We start from the raw sequence: 17,444 nt of genomic DNA, 5'->3' as shown, positions 1-17,444 counted from the left end.
TCCAGAGAGAACAAAGGATCAACAGAGGGAAGTAGGTAAGTCTTTGTGCCACCCAGGTGGCCTCTTAGAAAGGCAGAATAGGAAGAAGAAACACTAAAAGAAGTAAGAAATTTTGACCCAAAGGAGAAGGCTTCCATTTGGAATGGAGGTTTTACTCCTCTGCCCTTATAGTGACTATAGAAAGACTACACGACAACAGTGCTATACGCACATGCGTTGCTAAGTAAACATTTCAGGGTTGTTGCAGGAGTTTATGTCTGCTGCTCTGCCAGAGTGAGTACTGGTGTCGCTGGTGCTTAAACTATATGTCATTTTTTAATCAATGGATTCATAATCCCATACTCTATTTTGCAAAAAGCAATTCATCACTCTAGAACCCTTTTAATTTGTGATTTTTTACATAACTAGATGAAATTCCTTCTACCAGACGAACAGTAGAGAATATAAACTTTCTAAGAGAAATCCCACTTCATGAAGCCTTGTCAAAGGATTTGCAAGCGCCAGAAGAGGTCAGTGAACATCCTGTGCAAAGAACAGAAAATGCCTTTTGCCAACCAAAGGTAGAGCCCGGAGGCAGAGCCAGGCTGCTGGCTCCATCTGCTTTGTGCCTGCTGTTGAGCTTGGCAAAGCCTGGCTCCTTTGCAGGAGGGAAATGGTTTCTCCATTGGTCTGCAGACTAAGAAGATGTGGACTCAGATGGAGAACTGAGTTCTTCTGGGTAAATACATTTGCTTCATTTCCCTGGGACCTCCCAAAACACATTGATATTTTTGTAAGGATGAAAGAAAGGCCGCAGTGACAAAGACAACATTATAACTGCTGCCTGAGTTGGCATTTTATAAAGTATTTACTTGTTAATCCTTCTAAGATGGTTTTGTGAATAAGGAAAGTTCCAAGTAAGTCATTTACCAAACCTGCCTGGTGGTTCAGGACCACTACTTTCTATTTGTTACTAGAATGGGTAAAACATTTTACATCTCCTCTGGTATTGGGGTTAATAATTCCGTATGATACTACTTTGGAGGAACAGCCTTATTTTCTGCACATTCACAGGGTGTAGTTCTTTTTGTTAATAGCTATCTACTACAAAAATAAACTTCTCTGATGAGGATATAAAGGATGCCTTTATAACTCATGGATATAAAGATCAGTATTTAGGGGGCACTTTAACACTATCTTCATAATAATAGTAACCTCCCTTAAGGCCTATGATCTACCCAGCTATCGGTTCTTTGCCTAGTTAATGGTATTAGACAAGAATTCTGTATTGTAGAGTGGGTCTTAAATACAAGCAGAAAATGGTTGGTTACTTTTATAACATTCTTGTCTCTATTGCAGCCAGTCATTATTATAGTTATCAGGGTTCTTAAGTGGGCAAGAGTATTAATTGCTTTACTACCCTGGAAGCGTGCATAGCACTTTCCAGCATCATGAATGGTAGCAAGTAGGAATTAAGTTTCCATTCTGCTACCAGATTGATTTCTTAGAGTTTTCCTTATAAAATATCATTTGCCGATAGAGAGAGGTTTCATTAAAGTAATTTCTCCTTATATATTATTTTTGTTTTCTGTGGTTTCTGTTACCCTATGGTCCAAAAGTATGAAAATTAAAATTTGAGAAACATATTTCTGGAATACATGTGCCCACTGTCTTGCCTGGGATGTCAGTCATCCTTTTTGTTCAGTGTCCTTTTCCAGACATTAGTCACTTACTAGTCATCTCAGCAATCAGATGGGCTATACTGAAGTGTTTATATTCAAAAATCCATGTTTTACTGAAAGAAGGTCCTAGGTGACATTGTAACATGTATATAAATTTAGAAATCCACTGGGATTTTGATAATAAATTACTACAGCATAAGGTACCACTTTTGGGTGTATATCCAAAGGATGCTTAATCGTGCCACAAAAGCATGTGCTCATCTATGTTCATAGCAGCATTGTTTTGTCATAGACAGGGACTGAAAACAACCTAAATGCCCTTCAACTGAAGAATGGATCTTAGTCATGATGCTATTCATACTTTAAAATTCATAGTTAGACATCTATAGCCCACCTGCTTGGGAACCTGGAGCAGAAGTTCTCTTTGACTTCTTTAGTTCAAGGCTAGCCTAGGCAATACAATGGCACCATTGTTTCTTAAAAACAGAGCAAAATAAAACCAAACCAAACTACAAAAAAAACTTTGATGAATGAATTTCATTGCCCGAGACTTATCATGCACATGTTTTATGTTTTTTTTTTTCCTCTCAGTGGAGATTCAAGCTGCAAAAGAAAACGTGTATACATTTACCTATATTTATTTATATATGTACCTGCATTTAAATGGTATATGCACACATGCATGGATATGTGTGTGTGTTATGTAAACAGACACACTCTGTTAAATGATGCTGGCCATGTATTCAAGAGTCATGGAGAAAGTCTGGAAACTTGATTCAATTTATGTTTTTCTTCTTTTTGTTTTTGGTACTGTCATTTTCTACCCCCAGAGACCTTGAAATTTTCATTGTCTCAATTGTCTTACTTTTTGCTTTTTAATCAATTAGGCTGATATTATAATGACTTCCCAAAAGAATCTGGTGCTAACACATGCATTTTACTATGACTGTCAAAGTTTTTCTATGTCTTAGTTTTTCTATCATTTAGTTGCATGAACTGTTGCTTAGCTATAGTTGTATGAATTTGCCTTTTCAGTCTAGTACCACCTTGTGTTGCTCTGAAGCTATTATAATAATGAGTCAAGCTGTCTATTTTTAATTCTGTGTGATTGTTCTGGGAATTTTCCTACACTGCTTAATATTAAATACAACTCTTTGGTACTCCCCCATTTCACAATTTGTTTAATCTTATTTTGCACAGTTTTACTAAACTTCTAGATAGATCCTCCTGTAAATAAAAGGAAATTCTCACTTTAAATTTAATGTTGTATTTCTTGCTCTCATTTCAAATGCTTATGACTTCCTATGAATGTCAAGTAGATGAAACAATGTAAAAAATTTTAATATCTCTGCAACTCATAAAATTGTAAAATCTAATTTTCAGTTTGACACAAAATTCAAAAGCAACTCAAGCTATCGAAATGCAACTTCTTGGAAACACTTCCAAATTGATTCCAAATTCTCTTTTGTAGTTATGGGTCTCATTTCTCTCCACATATTTGTTAATCTTGTCCTCCCCTTTCCCAGGTTTTAGAACAGTGAGAACTCAGATGAGTTCCATATGGCCATGGAATCACATGCTCATCAGGTTAGACCCAGCTTCACAGTTTCTTCTTTCCTCTACCCATTGCACTTGAAATTTTCCTTTCTGCATATGTTCGCCATGGCATGCTCCTCTCTTCCCTGACCTCCATCTAAAAGAGAAGGAACACTGCATCTGTCTGATTTCATTACTGTGACAAAATACCTAACAAAAGCAACATAAGTGAAGCAGGCAGTATTTTGGTTCACCATTTGAATGGACAGTCCATTGTGGTCAGAATACCATGGCAACAGCAGCCTGAGGTAGCTGCTCAGATGGCCAGGTGATCTTAGTTCTAATCAAGATGTCAAACAAATTAACCATCACAATTATTAACTTTCAAATGACATATTTCATATTAGACCAACTGTATTTTAATGCTACTCTTCCCAGGTCCTTCCTTTTCTTCATGTTTATTTCTGGAGTTCTCTGGGGGCTATAACCCTTTAGAAGTTACCTGAAACAATTCCGAATCTTGTTTCATTTATGTTACTGTGACGGAGGCGGGTCTTCTATCAATCTGTTGATTTCATTGGTTAATTAATAAAGAAAACTGCTTGGCCTAATAGGTTAGAACATAGGTGGGTGGAGTAGACAGAACAGGAAGAAGGAAGTGAGGTAGATGGCTCAGTCAGACTGCCATGCCTCTCCTCAGAGAGAGAGATGCAATGAAGCTCCAGCCCAAGATGGACGTATGCTAGAATCTTCCCCGGTAAGACACCACTCGTGGTGTTACAAAGATTATTAGATATGGGTTAGTCAAGACGTGAGTAACAGGCCAGGCAGTCTTTAAAAGAATACAGTTTCCATGTAATTATTTCGGATAAAGCTAGTAGGTGGCTGGGAGCCGGGCGGTGGGAAGCCGGCCCACAGCTCCCCACTACATTACTGTGATAAGACACCCTGCCCAAAGGCAGCACTAGGGAAATACAGATTTTTTTCAGCTCACAGTTTCAGGTTTCATTCCATCACCGAGAGGAAGTCAAGAGAGGAACTTAAGCACCTGCTCGCATTCCATCCACAGCCATGAGCAGAGAGAAATGAGCATACTGTGCTTCCTGTTCACAGTAACTTCTAGCTCACATGGTTCAGGATGCCCTGCCTAGGGAACATGATGGCCCATGGTGACCTGCATAGATTAACAATCAAGATAATCACAGACATGTTCACATGTCAACTTAGTCTAGGTTTAATTGCTCAACTGAGACTCTTTTGGGTGACTCTGGGTTGTGGTAAGCTGGTGTTTAAAACTAACCATTGCATCTAATTAATGGTCACACAAAATGTTTTCTCCATTTTATGTCAACAACTATAGGCTTCCAAAGTCTCTCTTTCCTCCCAGGTCAGTTCTTTATTATTTTTTTCTCTGATCATGATTTTCAACATAGAGCTAGCTCCTGTTTACAAACCTTACTCAGTTTGTAAGTTCCCTAGACTGTTGTGCCTTAAATTGACACTGAACTCTAGGTGCAGCCTAATGAAGCTTTCCTTATTTACTCTAAAATTACAAATTTTAATCAACATGTTCCAAGATTGCATGTGATGAATATTCGGCACCATATTTCATCACTGACGTAAAACAACCCAAGTGTTGACTTACACCATAAGCCATACTTTAATTCCTCATACCTACTGCCCTCCACTACCCAGAACTCAAACTGATTTTGGACTTCAGTGAAGGAATTTAAATGATCTCTTTCAATTCTCCTCTTCTGTAGGAAATCCTAAGGCCAATAGCCTTTAAGTTAACCGCCCACTGGGGCGTAGCCTTTTATACTATTTATACCGATGTAAAGCATGCGCTCACTCTCTTTTCTGGCTTTGGGATTTGGTTTCTGTTCTCCATTCCAGCAGAGGATTCTGATTTGTAAGTCTACCCCTAAATAAATAACTGTCCATTATTCTCAATTATGAGCTAGTGTGGGATTTCTTTTAAGCATCCTTCTTCACTCTTCTTATTGCCCAGCTTTGTTTAGAGATATGTTTTATGTCTTCAGCGGATTCTATAAGAGATTTGTTGATTTCTTCCAATTTTTGTTTGTCTTTTCCTCCATTTCTTTGAGGGAATTTTTTATTACCTCTTTAAATGTCTTCATCATTCTCATAAAGTTACATTTAAAATCGTTTTCTTCTACTTCTTCTGAGTTAGAATGATCAAGTCTTCCTGTTATATGACTACTGGGTTCTGGTGTTACCATGTTACTTTTTAGATTGTTGAATGAATTCCTGCATTGGTGCCTGCCCATCTGCTCCTCCAATTGGTGCTGGCAGTGTCTTTGCCTCTTGATCCAATCCTTGCAGCTGCTGTCTATTTCTTTGGGAGCTGTTCTTGGTCTGTTCTGTATCGTTGCTGCCTGTGTCTCAGGTCTCTGTTGGCAGGCTTTCTTGGTTTGCTTTCTTGGTCTGCTCTCTTGGTCTACTCAGTGCAGTTGTAGCCTGTGCTTCAGAGTTCCTCTGAGGTCACTCGGGATAGGAGGGCTCAGGGGTGGAGTGGAACTTGTAGCTTATAAGGGCTGATGGATGGGGTAGAGGTGTTGGAGCAGCCTACCTGCAGGAAGCTTGCCTGCTGCCTCTTCAGAGGATACTAAACAACTCATAATTATTTCCAGTTTTCCAACTGATGGAGGATTCTCATTAGCTAATAAACAAACTGCCTTGGCCAGCCCTTAGGTGGGTGGAGTAGACAGAACAGGAAGAAGGAAGTGAGGTAGATGCCTCAGTCAGATGCCACGCTTCTGACTGCTGTGGATGCCACACTTCTCCTAAGTTAGTCAGACTGCTGTGCCTCTCCTCGGGGAGAGAGATGCGATGAAGCCAGCTGCCAGGTCAGACATGCTAAATCTTTCCCGGTAAGACACCACTCGTGGTGTTAAACAGATTATTCGATATGGGTTAGTCAAGATGTGAGTAAGAGGCTGAAATTAATGGGCCAGACAGCGTTTAAAAGAATACAATTTGTGTGTTGTTATTTCGGGGCATAAGCTAGCCCGTGGCCAGGAGCAGGGCAGTGGGAACGAGGCCCGCAGCTCCCCACTACAGAAATTTACTATGTAAATTTGTATAATTCTCTTCCATATTTTGAGATGAAATATGAGTAAAAATATTTGCTGTGAGAAAACTAAAACAACCTCATTCCAGGTTGCAAATAATGCACGGGCAACTTATAAAAGTTAAAACTGAAGCTAAAGGAGGGGTTATTTTGATACATTTCTCCACAACATCCAATCAGCCCTTGAGAGAGATGGGAAGATGTAAACATCACACGGTTTGTATTTCCTCCATTTTCTAGGGGGAAACAGAAAATAGGTTCATCTTATCTAACCTGTCAGTGATCCATGATAATTCCTCATAGAGCTGTTGACTGTTCTCACAGTATTGACCACTCTGGCCAGCAATGCTCTGTGGCCTGTTATCCTTTTAGGAAAGCTACTTCCATGCTTCCTTGTATAGAGGACAGACAGAGAATAGAGATTCTGTGAGCTTTCCATCTCTTCATTGATTTCCCATTTCCTCACTGGAACACCTTACATTTATGTTTAAGCTACAGAGGCAAGAGGGGGCTTACCCCTGATGGGTTGTAGAACATGGCCAGAAACCTTCCTTTAGTATTTACTCACCTCCCGTTAGTGTCTCTGGTACAATATTCATTCTGGAGAGCATGCTCAGCAGTAGAGAGAGAAGGAGATCAAAGAAGAAGTGTGAGCTTTCACTGTCTCTGTTTTCTATTGTTCCTTCCTTCTCCATTGTGGGCTTCAAAGGGGGCCTAGAGCTCTGGTGTTTACAGCATATTATAAAGGAATTAAATTTAGAAGACCAAGGACAAAAGAAAAGTCAATAATAAATAGGGAATCTGATTTCTGAAATAGATAAAAGGCCTGGACACTTTGTCATGAAATCTGGTAATAAACACATAAAATGGTGTTCAGCATCACCAACCATAAGCAAAGGCAAGTGATGTCAATGTGAAGTAATGAAAGCAGACATAGGAGACAAGCTTAAAGAACAAAAAGATAATGGATCCAATCAAATATAGGAAAGAATGTACAATTACAATTGCTGGTGGGACTGTTGAAGGGCTCAGACATTTTGGAAAACAATTTGGCACTTTCTCAGCATCTAAATCTAACAACCACTCTAAAGATTTCCTTTGGGAAATGAAAGCATATTCACACAGAAGCCTAAACAAGGTTTTCATAGAGGCTTCATGTGTAATTGCAACAACTAGCAACAGCACAACTGTAGAAGAACTGTAGATCAGAACAGCACACAGCTATGCAAAACAAAAAACTACTGACACATGGAAAGCACAGATGGGTTTCACATGTGCTGTGGCAGTGAACAAAACCAAGCTTAAAAGGCTGGCTTCTATGTAATTCCATGTATATAACATTAAGTCAAGGGGAAGCTATAAGGACATAAAATAGGAGTGCCCATCCATCCGCATGTAAACATGCATACACAAACAGACATATTACACACGTATATACCTATGTAGACAAAACAATAACAATAGAACAGAGATCATACAGATCTGCTGTCTTGTGAGGGCCTGCTTCTTCACATGATGTTCAGAGCGGCGTGTTTTTTCAGCAGGAGAACTAACTCCATTCATATGTCTTTAAGATCTTAACCAACCTCCAAAGGCCTCTCCTCCTAATTGCATCACCTTGGCGGAGGGGATTTCAGCATGTGAATCTGGGGTCGGGAAATGGACATTTATTCCATTCTGCAGACAGACAGTTCTCATTTCTTCCCACGGTTGGCTCTCAAGGACTTTTCTCTCTCCGTGGAGTTCTTCAGTGCAGAGCTGCATTTAAATTGCAGAATTACAGTCACCCGCTGAGAACCCTTCTCGTTATGACTGCTTCTGTCATATATTTAGGACAGCCCAAGGACCAGGATTTCTCCATGACTGTTTTTCAGATGTCCTTGAACTCCAGCCCCAATTTTGCCCTTGGAAAATGTTCAGAAATGATGAAACACACATAAGCGAAATATGTCTGGTATGACCGCACTTTCCTGGTGCTTTATAGAATCGTGAAGTTTGAAAAACCACCAGTCCAGATCAGGTTTTCCTTGTTTGTTGATGAATATGGAATGTTCAAGCTGGAAGACTCTTAGAGTTCATCTGGTCCAATTCTTTATTTTACAGAGACAAAAGCTGCATTGCCTGCTGGCCATTATCTGGTAACTTCAAGCATTCTCTGATCTTACATTCCTTGGGCTCCATCCAGACCCAGGTCTAAGATACGCTGTGCTCCTAGAGAAATGAATTCCACTTGGATAAAACAAAACAAAACAAAAGCCCAGACACCTATCCGACTAGCAGACAGGAGTATAAATATGCAGTTCCGAGGATACATCAGCTATCAGCTATGTTGCGGTTCAGAGAAATGAGGCTTGTTTAAGTGGCCCTTAGACTTTCCTCTCAGGTCATTCAGTATTTGGGTTACTTCAGGGTTTCTGGCAGCCTAGTAATAAGGGCTTTTGATGATCTATTTCATGTATTTAGGCATTGGGATATAGCTGCAGTTTAGGCTGTAGCTTTGCTTTAGAAAGCAAAGCCTAGCTCTCTTCAGGACTGTGTTCCTACATTCGTCCTTAGAACATGGCCTTTCAGGGAGTTCAGGGCTCTCTGCAAAAAGAAGCCATGATGTCAGGGTCTCTGCTGCCCTTTCCTTGTCAGTGAGAAAGTTCATGTCAAAATCTCAGAACTTCTAAATCTGGAGGTCTTGTTATTGAGGGCATGTGGGGGTGTTTGAAGACAAGCTTAGGTAGGGAAGTGAGGCTGCCCAGCTCAGTGGCTCAGTTTCCCTCTTTTAACCCATCTGCAAGGAGATACTTCTAGCCCCTCAGTTAATTTGTCATTTTGATTACTCACTCGCAATGATGCCTCTCAGGCAAGGAATTGTCATTTTCCATTTTCACTTAACAAAATTAAATGTGGGATTCGGTTCCATTTATATGTCGTTCTGTCTTGTGAAATCATCAGAGACTTTCTGTCCCATGAATTTCTCTTTGAATTGAACTAGCAAAGAATCAGGTGCATATGACTTCTCCAAAATCTTGTTGTCCTTGTCTCTAGGGTATAGAGAAGAGCTAAGTCATTAGAGTTTGGGGTTCACTGTCTTTCCCTTCCTCTTTTCTCCCCTTCCTTTCTGTCTTCCCTTTGAGACTGTAGCTGTACTTCACACTTTTAGTGAGAGGTTTCTCTGAGCATGGATGAGGGTGGATGAGGTTTTCTAGAAGTGCATCTGTATCTTTTCTGTGTTCTTGGCCCCTTAGTTCTTCCAAAGGGACTATTTGATTGACAAGTAACTGTGAGGCGAGGGACTCATGTAGATCTCGACAATAAAATGTCAGAGATGGGCAAACCAGCTCTTGCCCAACTAACAGAGGGTTTCCAAGGAGACTGTCAAGGTGCCGTGTTTGCACAGTTGGCTCTTAGATGCCTGTACTCTCACTCCAGAGTTGTGAAATTTAGATATGCCCCTCGGCTGAACATGACTGTTTGTTTTCAGTTAGCTTCTAGTGTCTGTCCCTCACATCTCATCATCTTGGGCGTCACTGGGCATGAGTTCTCTAGTTAACACTGCTTTGAACAAGCCTCCTAAGTCAAAATAGTAATGAAAGTTCGTCAAAGGAGCAAGCATTGGCAATGTTTAGCCAGTTCCCCAAACCACTTGGAATAAATACTGATTTATCCTTAGGAAAAACAAGAGTAGAACAAGAAGTTATTTATTAAACATTAAAATCATGAAAGTGCTTCAAGAGTAGTCATTTATTAATGTGTTCACTTCCCTGGACGCCTCTCCAAAGAGTGCCATTTGTACTCTGCTGGCTTTGTTTGGATGTAAGGAAACCGATCTAATGAAAATCCCATGCTATGGACTGAGCTAGGGAGAGCAGTGTGAGGGCTCAGACCCAGGCCTTCAGGGGTCAAACACTGTGGTACTTGGTTTGCGGTGGAGTATCTGGAAAAAGCATTGGTTACATTTTTGAAATTCTGGCTAATGAGTCCCAGTCGGCAAAGCCGAGCTGCACACCACACAGGCAGCAGACCATCAGCTAGCTTCCCATGAATGCAAAGATGTCATGGAAATAGGTCTCGCCTTTTCATGTAACCTGGCAGCTAATTTCTCCCTTAATTAGTCACAATTCCATTTATGTAAAAAATACAAACAAAAATTGTTATTTTCTTAAAGAAAATTGCTTTGGAACTCAAGACTTTAATTTCCAAGTATGTGATATTTTCTTTCAAAGAAAGCTTGAAGGTCAGGGATTTTTCTGGTGGTCTATTAGCAGTGTTTCTCGGGGTTCCTTGAAGGAAAGTGTACTGGCAAAGGAGATGCCTCACCTGGCTGCTTTGGTTGCTCTAAGAAGCTAAAAAAGTGTTTTGAACTTTGCAAAGAGTTTGTATATTCAGTATTTCAAGCAGACATCCTTTCATGGATTAGATGAGGATGAAAAGGATCAGAGAGAAATTTCAGGATACTACTGCTTGGAAGGGCTTCCAAGCCATCCTCTGCCCTTTACCATGTCTCAAATTATATGGAAGAGAACTCAAAATCAAGTCAGTCTGTGAAATGTGGACCCCCGTTTTGCCTCTTGACACAGTTTATCATAGTGAAATGTAGGCTTCAGGAGTTCAACAATGAAAAGGTAGCTTTCTTTTAATGAAGATCTTCCCAGGTTTGTTTATGTAATATCTTCCCTACTTAAAAAATAACTTAATGAAGCCAATGGATAATGGCGCAGCTACTGAGTAGTAAATCCCAGTGTCAGGGGTCTCAGATCCAGGTGGCTACATAACACACTGAACTCTATACTGTTGCCTTTGTGACTCAACTGAGGACTTGCAGAGAGGTAACTGGGAGACTTAGCTCTGCTTCCTAAGTGATGGAGGAGAGTTATCTGTCTATGTTACTTTCATTGGTTAATTAATAAAGAAAACTGCCTTGGCCCTTTAAGAGAACAGAAAATTAGGTAGGCGGAGTAGACAGAACAGAATTCTGGGAAAGAGTTGGGGAGACGCTTCAGGCAGTCTCCATAGTGAGTCTCCATGCTTCTCCTCTCCGAGATGGACGCAGGTTAAGATCTCTCCTGGTAAGCCACACTTCATGGTGCTACACAGATTACTAAATATGGGTTAAAGGAAGATGTGAGAATTAGCCAATAAGAGGCTGAAACTATGGGCCAGGCAGTGTTTTTAAAAGAATACAGTTTCCGTGTAATTATTTTGGGCAAAGCTAGCCGGATGGTGGGACACAGCCCGCCGTTTCCTTCTACACCTAAGGCTTTGGTTTAGCAAGTCATTCTCCTGAATCTAGTTCTCTTGAGTTTCTCCATTCTTAGGAGTCCGAGTTTGAACCAAAGAAAGAACCCCTGAAGACTGCATAATGTTCAGGTTTCTGGGTGTATCTCCGGCAGGATGATTGGACTTGCTCTTCTTTTGTGGTCAAGGTCAGGCCAAGTTGAGCACATGAGAGATGAACCTTAAAAAATTACGTTTGTGCTGGGCGGTGGTGGCGCTCGCCTTTAATCCCAGCACTAGGGAGGCAGAGGCAGGTGGATCTCTGTGAGTTCGAGACCAGCCTGTTCTACAAGAGCTAGTTCCAGGACAGGCTCCAAAGCTACAGAGAAACCCTGTCTCGAAAAACCAAAGAAAAAAAAATACGTTTGTATCAGAAAATTAGGAAACAACCTACCTCAAGACCCAGCAATACCACTCTTGGGCATATACCCAAAGGATGCTCAATCATACCACAAGGACATGTGCTCAACTATGTCCATAGCAGCATTATTTGTAATAGCCAGAACCTGGAAACAACCTAGATTCCCCTCAACCAAAGAATGGATAAAGAAAATGTATGTATTTACCCAATGGAGTACTACTCGGTGGTAAAAAAAAATAATGACATCTTAAAATTTGCAGGCAAATGGTGGGATCTAGGAAAAAAACATATTGAGTGAAGTAACCCAGACCCAGAAAGACATAACATGTACTCACGCATAAGTAGCTTTTAGACATAAAGCAAAGAAAAACCAGCCTACAGTCCACAGCCCCAGAGAACCTAGATAACAAAGAAGACATTAAGAGTGACATGCATGGGTCTACATAGAAACAAGAAAAAGACAAGATCTCCTGAGTAAATTGAGAGCACAGGGCTCATGTGAAAAGGTAGAAAAGGAGAGAGGAGGGAGGGGAGCAGACAAAAATGTATGGACTCTGATGTGGGATTCACCTCTCTATGCTGTGATCTCCATTGATTAGTAAAGAAACTGCTTTGGACCTATAGCAGGGCAGAACATAGGTAGGTTGGGAAAACTAAACTGAATGCTGAGAGAAAGGAGACAGAGTCAGGAAAACGCCATGTAGCTGCCACTGAGAACAGACATGCCAGAAACTTGCCGGTAACACAGTCACGTGACGATACACAGATTAATAAAAATGGATTAAATTAAGATGTAAGAGTTATTCAATAAGAAGCTAGAGTTAATGTGCCAAGCAGTAATTTAATTAAAACAGTCTTCTGTGTGATTATTTCAAGGCTGAGTGGCTGGGAACAAATAGGCGGCCTCCTACAACATAGCTCAATAAAAACAATAAAATAATTACATTTGTTTATTTGCTTTTTCATATATGCATTTGTGTTTGGGCATGTGCATCATGCTAGGACTGTGAAGGTCAGAGGACAGCTTGAAGAAGTAGGTCCTCTCTTTCCACCATGTGGGTATCTGGGACCAAGCTCAGGTCATTAGACTTGGCAGCAAGTATCTTTCCCCATGAACTATCTTGCTAGCTACCCTTGATTTTTTTTATATTTTGTGTTTTCACCCTGATTAATGAAAAGCCTTATAGGAGCTCCATAAAGGAGCTCTATATCAGATACATATAGACACATAATAGAGTCCTATCTATTTTTATATTTGAATAAGGATGGCCTGGGCTCCAGATATAAACATGTATAACTCAAACAAGTAAAATAGATGTGTGGAAATCTTATTTTAAGGTGTTTTTAGTTGGGTAGTGGTGCCATATACCTTTAATCCCAGCCCTTGGGAGGCAGAGGCAGGCTGATCTCCAAGTCTGAGTCCAGACTGGTCTACAGAATAAATTCCAGAATAGCCAAGGCTTCCCAGTCTCAAAAATATAGTAGATAGAAATAAAAATTAAAAAGATGTTTTAGAGGCAATTGATGGGTAAGTATCTGACAAATATTTGTTAATCAAATTCTTTTTTGTTTGCTACTTTTCAGGCTCTGAATTTAGGCCAATGTCCTGTGTGGTGCTTAAAGCATACTTTAGTTGCCTATATAATGTGATGTAAGAAGGAAAAAAGTTTCTGTGACCCTGCTAACTCCTCTTTTCCATTACTATCAGAAATAATATAATAGGGTTTCTCTGTGTAGCCCTGGCTGCCCTGGAACTCACTCTGTAGACCAGGCAGACCTTAAACTCAGAGATTCACCTGCCTCTACTCCTCAGTGCTGGAAACAAAGGCATGTGCTACCATTGCCCTGTAAGGTGATATTTGTTGGGTGGATTTAAAGTCTTATCTTGTTAGGAATATCTCACCATTTTAGAAAAAAATGGACTTTCAAAGATCTTGCAAATTTGTTCAGTAGCCAGCAGCTCTGGAAACATGAAATAAGAAAGAAAGGCTTACTTTGTTTTATTTTTTTAAGCAAAAGGATGGCACTTTATGAGATAATGAGGCCCTAGAATCTCAATTACTCTCCAGGCTACTCCCTGGTGTTGTTTCTGGAGTATCTGTGGAGTGCATTGCATCGTCATGCATTGAGGTGAGGGAGTCCTCTTGACTTCTTTGGCAGGAGCTCTGTTGGGCATCTCAGTGTTGCAAAACTCTGGAGAAGGGGTACATATGGGACCCCAGGGTAGGTGTTGTGTTGAGGCAGTACCCCACTTATGAAAGGCCTGCTTTCCTGTGGTACTTTTTGCTCACATCTGACAGCATTGCACCCACAGTGTGCAAGGCTAATGACAGACTCATGTGCCTTTCCTCTGTGTTGCAAGTGGAGGAATTTAGTGCTCAGCTCTCAAGACGGCATATTTGAATTTAAAGCGTGGCTTTGTGCTTTTCTAGATAGGGTGTCTGTGAAATGAGTAATATAGTGACACTTAGCAAAGCAGGAAGCCATGCAGGCGAGCTATTTGGACCAAGAATAGTATATATAAATGCATGTGAGTTATTGTAACCATGCCTCCTATCATCCTATTAAAAGTAATTTGTAACTGGATATGAAATGTCTTATTGAAGGCCAACAACAGTCAGAATTAATTAATTTAAACTTATCAAAGCCATGGGATTTACGCAATAGAATATTAGACTTTAAATCACCTTTGGACATTCACAGAGAGAGGCTCCATTGGGTCTTCTTCAGTTACTTTTCCCGTGTATATCATGGCACACTCTTGTATGCATTTCAATAGTTTGGCTGTTGAGATTTGAGCTGTTAGTCTTAACGTTCTGCTTTTTTAGTCCTGTAGAACTAAACTACAATGGCTTATGCCAAGACCCTTCTTTTCACTGTTTATGTCTGCAAACTCCCCCTCTTCTGGTTAACCATCGTTTTTCTTAACAATTCTTGCTTAAGAATCTTCTAGAGCCTTATATGTCCAGATAACCAGTGGTGGGAGTTTGAGCTCTTTGTCTATTTCATTTCCTCAGGCCATTAGCTCATGGGTGGAGGTACAGAAATGTGAAAGCCTAGACTCTGGTCAGGATAAATGAAGTTTATACTGCAGAGGTACTGGGAACTCTGAGGTTGGGAGTTTGCTGAAAGTCACAACTTTGCTTGACTGACTGTCTCTGTGAGTCTTCCGCTTTGGAGGGAGTTGTCACCTCCACATCCAACCCCGAACCTCCAGTGTCAGACACTCAGGTGTACTTTTAGTGACCACCACTACTAGAGAAAAATGTTCCTTAAGAATCATGTGCCCTCTGATGTACATGCACATTTCTTCATATTGGAAATGCATGCACTAAATGTCTTGCCTTTTCAGCGAGATCACATACTCAGATCTCCCTGGACAAGCTGTCGAAAGCTTATGAGCTACAGTTTCCCGATTTCTTTCCTTTTGTTATAATGTTGACTCAGTGACAAGAAATCTGATTTGTGAGGTACACACCAGGTTTCTCAACTTTCATCTGGAGGAGAGTATCTTTTCTTCCAAATGGTTTATTTCCTCTGAGGAGCTCTGGTCACTGATTAGCTCATGCCCGGGAATAGTTTGCAGAGTAAGGGATGCAGAGCTGGAGTGCCGAATTCAACCTAGGCTGCGTAGAGAATCTATCCCACGAGTCTGCTGTGAACGGAGACTGTGTGTTGTTTTCCCAACCACCCAGACCTGAAACTCTATTAATTACAACATTGTTTTACCAACAGCTTAGGGGTCTTTTTAGCTAGTTCTTATATCTTAAATTAACCCATTTCTATTAATCTATGTATCACCACAAGGCTGTGGCCTATTGGTAAGGTTCCTGCATCTTTCTCCTGCAGCAGATACATGGTTTCTGTCTGATTTCACCTTATTACTCCCTGCTTTCAGTTTAGTTTTCCTGCCTAACTCTATTCTGCCCTGCCATAGGCCAAAACTGTTTTTTTTATTAACCAGTGGTAATAAAATATATTCACAGCATACAGAAGGGAACCCCACATCAGTCTGTAGTTAAGAAAGAGAACATCTTCCTACCTTATGAAAGGCCCTAGTGTGCTCTTTAGCACCACAGAAGAAGCAAAAATCAAACAAATTAGTGCCTTCTATGTAATAGTGGTATGTTATACTTTCTCCACAGTATCAGGTATACCTTTATTATTTATTTTATAGCATTTTTAGCATTTGAAAGGCTTTGGAGGAATATACTTCATTATAATTTTCAAGTATATTTCTCATTTGTTTTCCTTATCTTTAAGGCAGGAGAGAATTTGTTTTTAATTTGAAATTAGATGCATAAAAATCTTACTTCAAGTTAGCACATTCTTTTACTGTGTCCTAATGGAAAAAAAAACTTAATCCAGTTCCTCGTCCTGATTCTCAGATTTAATGAATTTTATAGCTAGTATGAGGAGGGACAACTAATACTAAGGGCCATTTCAAAGACTGTAGGAATACATGCCATTGTAAAAACATTGTAAAATATAGACATAAAAGAAAAATACCTAAATAGAATCACCAAATAACAAGGGAGATAATGTCTGAACAAGACATTTTTAACTAGCAAATTAAACTTGCCATGCCAGAATTGAGTTATATCTAATTGAGTTGTGGGCCAAAGGAACTCATGGAAACTTCCAAACAACTCAGGATATTCCCAAGGCTATTGATTACTCTCCATAAACTGATTGCAAAGTTCTATTGCTGAAGACAGAATATATATGAATAAGTTGAGCTGCTGCCTACCTAGAGCCTTCATCTTTACTGGCTAGTGTTCATAGCACTAGAAAGTACTCTGTATAACTACCAGAGGAGAAAGTCATAACCAACCCAGCAATCTATAAGAATGACCTGATGTGGGATTCCCCTCTATATGCTGTGAATATGTTTTATTACCATTTGTTAATAAAGAAGCTGCTTTGGCCTACAGCAGGGCATAATATAGCAAGGTGGGCCATCCAAGCAGAGATAGAGGAGGAAAGAGGCAGAGTCAGAGAGATGCCATATAGTTGCCTAAGAAGAAGGACTCCAGAACCTTACTGGTAGGCCACAGCCTTGTGGCAATACATAGATTAATAGAAATGGGTTAATTTAAGATGTAAGGGTTAGTTAAAAAGAAACCTGAGCTAATAGGGCAAACAATGTTGTAATTAACATAGTTTTGTGTGAGTATTCAGATCTGGGTGGCTGGGAAACTGAAAGGCAGTTTCCACAGTTTGTGCAATAATGGTACAAACACTATGAGAGTAACTAACTACTCCCTCATTGGTTCTCAGGCCCACTCCATGAGAGGGAACCCATGCCTGACACCACTCTATAGCCAAGAACCTAAAACTGCATGAACCATGGGCTAGGAAAAAAACCAAATGTTCTGCTAAAGAAATGTGGTCATAAAATGACTTTTAATGACATTCTACTCTACCTAGAGATCAGTGAATTGTTTAGCCATCGTCAGAGATGCTTCCTCTTGCAGTAAATGGAACTAACACAGAGATCCACAGCTAGACAATGTGCAGAGAGCAA

This window comes from Arvicola amphibius, chromosome 10 (genome assembly GCF_903992535.2).
Source record: "Arvicola amphibius chromosome 10, mArvAmp1.2, whole genome shotgun sequence".
Classification (NCBI taxonomy): domain Eukaryota; kingdom Metazoa; phylum Chordata; class Mammalia; order Rodentia; family Cricetidae; genus Arvicola; species Arvicola amphibius.
Note: the sequence above shows the minus strand (reverse complement) of the source record.